This window comes from Cibotium barometz, chromosome 7, assembly GCF_041138505.1.
Source record: "Cibotium barometz isolate CiBa-2024 chromosome 7, ASM4113850v1, whole genome shotgun sequence".
NCBI lineage: Eukaryota > Viridiplantae > Streptophyta > Polypodiopsida > Cyatheales > Cibotiaceae > Cibotium > Cibotium barometz.
The window spans coordinates 55,078,486-55,083,814 of NC_141052.1; positions in this window are offsets into that span (position 1 = coordinate 55,078,486).

A 5,329-nucleotide genomic window follows, 5' to 3' on the forward strand; every position below is an offset into this window, starting at 1 on the left:
AGAGTACTTGACATTTTCCAAATGGCCCTACATCGCGTTTTCTTGCAAATTCCTGTGTCCCTTTTGGTTTTCACTTCTTCCTCATTGTTTTGCTTTCTTTGGCCCTGGGGATTTCTTCCTTGATGATGAGAAAAGTTTTTTCTTTGGAACAGTTGATTCTCAGGCCCCTCCTTTCAAGAGGAAGTTGGACTTTTCTGCTGCTATACTTAGACCACAGCAATCACCAGGTGAGTCATGTGTGCTCATGAAGGGAGTTGTTTGGTGATATCCTATACATTCCCTGATTGCATATGTTAGCATATAGAATTCATGATATATAAATTTTGGTTCAGGTAAAAGGAAGAAACTAGAGCAGAAAGCTGAGCTTCCCTCTCAAAACAAAAGGAATCAAAAGAGCACAAATCTCCAGATTTGCTCCTATTTGACCTTCTTCACAAATGCAAGGCTCAGAGGAGCTTCCACATATACCACAGTATTTTCAACAGGGAGTTCACTATGAGCTCTGTACTGGAGCATCACAAGATTTTCTTTCAGACCATTGGGATACCTTCAAACAACTGATAGAGGCAGGAAGAATTGTGGAAGGTGAAAAGGTTTTTGTGCATATAAATCATATTGTCTCCATTGACAGGCTGAGGTACCATGTGAATAGAAGATTTGACAGCTTGCCTGAGGAATATAAATTCAACTGTAACTTGCACACCAGAAAGTGTAGAGTGCTTGAGGAAACCATGGCATTCCTTATGTACATTGTCTTCAAACAGTACTCTCTAGAAGAGCAAGGGCAGGAGGCTGAAGAAGAAGACACATCTGAAGCAGAGGAAAAAGAGGATGTTCCTGTGGCAACAGAAATGGCAGAGCAGGAAGAAGATATCACTCTCCAGGATGAGGGGTTGCAAGTGGCTGCTCTTGACCTTGTTCAACTGAGGACTGAAACTCTTAGGGCAGCACAGCCAGTTGAAGATTTTGATGTTCAGAGCAGCAACTATGCAGTGCCCATGCTTCCAGGTGTCTTGATTGGTGGTAAAGATTATGTCTTCCTCCATGATATAGAGTGTATGTTCAATTTGAGGGAGGACTATGCCATTTCCCTTATTGCCCAAGCTTCAAGGCTTAACAAGGAGGTTGGCATAGAGGAGAAGGTATGATCTTGTTACTTCAAATCAAATACTTTATCTTGTGTTTAAATGTTTTATAGTTGTGTATTGTCTCACTCCAATCTTTTGATATGTGGCAGCTACAAATTGAGGATGACACATTCCTCAAGAGAACAAGTGGAAGCAGGCCGCAAAATGTCAAGCCTAGCTCATTATATTCATGATCTAGGCAGTGCTAAGATCTTGATTTACCATAGGCAGTTGAGCAACAATGGAGAAGCCATTGTTTACTTCTTTAAATGTTTGTCTAGGGTTTTAGGTGGACATGATCTTTCATGGCAAAAGAAAAAGATCATTTTAATAGAGAGGTTGTCTGCCATAGATATATTTGGGGATTATGTGAATAAGCAGGCCTCTAGGGCCTCTTACTTTTTGTCTTACACTTCTTATGCATTAGCATGTGCTGTTAAGGAGCCCAAATGTCTGGAGGGCTATGGAAAACACAAGCTCATAAGGTTTTGAGAGCCACCCATGATTGCATCAGGCGACACAATCCAAGAAGAAGAACACGTGGAGATAGCTGAAGATAAGGATACCCCTCCCAAACAAGCAACAGAGGCAAGCATTGATAAACAGACAGTCGACATCAAGCCAACAAGGAAGAAAAAGAGTCCAATCAAGATCAAAAAGAGAGTTCCGATTGGCAGGCCCTAGTTGAACTGATTTGTACAAAGTCTTTGATCCTCTACCTTTCCCTTTTGCATTTGTCCCATCACCGTACGACACTTCAGTACTCTTCCCACACTCAGTAGCTTCTAAAAGCGTTCGACACTCATCAGTACACACTCAGTACCTTATTGGTAAGGATCAATAGTGTGTCTAGCATAATTAAGTAGTATTGATTGAATTTTTTGTGTGTAGCTCATGGATGTATTGATGCTTGTTAATATAGATCACATGTTTCACAAAAGAAATACTTTTGATGGAGTCTCAAAACATATAGGCATAACACCAAGAGTCACTTTTTCTACAAAATAAAAATTTATTGATTGAGTTTGAAAACATGTGGACATAACACCAATAAGTTACAAACTGCTATTCATGTTTACTTGTCCATTTATGGTTTCTAAATATCTTCAAATCCCTCCATTGTCTATGTCTCTCTGCTGCCATTGAATTGTCCAAAGTTTGTCTTCGTCTTTGCTTTTGGGCTAGAATAAAAGCAAGCTTGACTTTGGAGCTAGCAACTTTTCTTTTAGCATGCAGCCTCTGTAGTATGCCTCGGTAAAACCATTGGAAGACTTCCTTCAGACTATTTGCCTTTTGACTCCCTCCGTAGTGTTGTGTGTGTCTGAAAAATGCATTACGTGCCATGTAGTGAGACTTCTCCATGCCTTGGGTAGACCAAATTGCTGGGCATCCATACTTTTTGACAAAATAGGGAAGGTGGTTGTAGATGATATGTTGTTTTCACAGAGACATAAGAATGCATAGTAAGTTATAAAAAAAAAAGAGGATCACACTTAAGTAAAAGAAGAAGACAGAACTTTACCAAGTAGTGAGTTATACTATAGGCTGTCCACGCGTCTTTCATTGACTTCCCAAAATGTTTAATTGCCTCTTCAAAGTTCTTGTAATCACTTTTTGTCCATGTTACATTGTCACAGAACATGAAGAGTTGATCAAGAGACCTCCACACCTCTGCCTTCACATTTCGTGCTTCCCCATCTGCCTCATGATCTTTCACGGCATTATGGACTTGCTTCCACAATCCATAATTAATCCTTGAAACTTTTCTACCTTGCCTTGCTTACTACTGTGTTTGGGTCGAGACAAGAATCTTCTTGCCTTAACACCACCAATAGAGGGCTTGATTGGTACCTCCTTGCCATTGGTAGACTTTTTAAAATCCTTTGTGATATGAACATCACCTCCATGCAGACCTATATCGGATAACACTTTTTCCAATGCTTGAAGAGCATCCTTTCTATTTTTCTCGGGATGGAGTTTCCAAGCAAATCCAATATACAAAAATACCAATTTCTCAATAATTCGACATAGACCATGCAATGTGCATATGTGAACATTACATAGTGGAATGTCAAGAATGGCCTTGAAGTCAGGGTCAACTTTATCTCTATTAGGTGCTCTCTTCCACCATTTGGAATCCATTACTTGAGTTGATTCTTTGCAGTAAAGACAAGGAGACTTTGAGTTGCCTCCTTTACTAACGTTATACATGCACTTAAGTGTTTTAATATCCCCCGCCATGTGCCACTCTACTTGAAAATCACCTTTTTCTGCAACATGGAGATTCTCTCCTTGCACTTGTCTTTTATTTATTCTTGGTATTTCCGTGTGGTGAAACACCCAATCTAGTGTTTCATGGTCTTCTGTCTTTACCTGTGATTATAGAAAACAAAAGTCTTACTATAAAAGATTTGAAAACAATGACTAAAATCAAGTACGAAACAAAAAATGATCATACCTGGAACGAGCCTAACCACCATATGTGTTTCTCCGACTGCATACTAAAATACTTCGAACTCGCTTCAGTCATTCAATGATGTATCAAGTGCTCCATTCATCAATGTAATAGTAATCCTTTCCATTTTCTTTTCCTTTACAACCTCACACTCATCCAGTTTGATAACAAATTTCAAAACGCCTTTGCACTCCTCAAATGTTATTCCATAAAACTCGACCATTCTTCTTTGAAGTTGCTGTAGATCTACAAATATATTGTTCCAAGGGTCATACACAATGGTTCCTTTACCACCATGAAATATTTCTTCAATATGCTTGTCAATCTCATACCCTTTTTGTGTAACATGAATCGTGGAAGTGTGGCGGTATCCATGTAAATATTTTGAAAAAGTGCAATCATCAAGTTCAGTGATGGATTCTTTATGAGAGGCGTGCACACGTCGTCAAAAGAGATGTGGAATCTTCGGGAAACAAAAAAAAAACTAAGGAGATATTTAATGCAAAATCGTGTTAGTTAGACAAAAGATTATCTTATTCCTTTCTGAACTGACAGTTCTGTAGTCCTTACTGACAGTTCTGAGCCACATTTCCGTATTTTACTATTTTTGAGGTCTTTTAGGAGAGAAATAAATCAAAAAATAGTGAATTTCTTACAGGGTCCCAAAATGAGCTCCCTTTTTTCCTAATGTAAAAGGGACGCATTTAATATAGCTATTTGTCTGTACTATTTTAGTTAAATTATTTTGATTAAGAAAGCTAATCCAATCCTTACACATCCCTTTTTTTCATTTTTGGTCCTAATGAGTAAATTCTAATGCAAGGAAATGAATGTCTATTGCCTGATGTCAAAGTTGACTTATATACAAATCGCTAGTGTTTACACTAAGCCAGACAAAGCTTAGAAAAATCCTATGGCCATTAGTTCTAGCCTTAAGTAAGTATGTGCTCAAAGTTATGACTTCTGTATTTGGTATTAAGCTCAGGGTAAAGCGGCTTCTTAGGTTCCATTGTCGTCTAACATGGAATAGGCTTCCATTACATGAAGAATAGGCTTATGTATATGTGTGGGTAAGATGACATAATGCCTTTCAAACAATAGGATGGGTGACACCATGTTAACCAACCGAGGAAGTGATTAACACAAACCACCAAGTTGCACATACTCGCCACCAATGACAAGTCTATATAGCCCATGTGTTATTAGCGTTAAGAGTTGCAATGCAAACCATCTAAAGTCTTGCAAGGGCTATTAGGCAATCGTCCATCATCATAATTTGGTGGAGACACCACGAAACACTAGCATATCTTTTGAGGTCGAAGCACTATCGAAGGGCACGGCGTCGCCAGTCTGTTGATGGATCATCCATCGAAGCCATCGCCATAGCTTTTTTTAATCGTTTTTTTGCCACGTGGAAACTCGCTCTTACAAACTGTCACTCTTTTTTAAACAAACTCCCCTCCACGTGGCCTTTTTTTTCCCTACATAACCTGACAACCTGGTAACCTACTCCCTCACCACCACTAAGAAAGAAGGATTTTTGAAATTTGAAATGAAGGTACAATTTTTTAAACTTGGGCCACCCCAGGGGAGCCTTGGCTTTACCCTTGGAAAAGTATTTTTCATTGTAAGGCTTGGGTTTATGGTATTTTTTGTTGTATAGCCTCGCGAGAGCAACAACTCTCCTACACCTGTTGACATTCAAAAAAGAAAAGTGATAAATAGAAGTAAAAATAATCATAATATT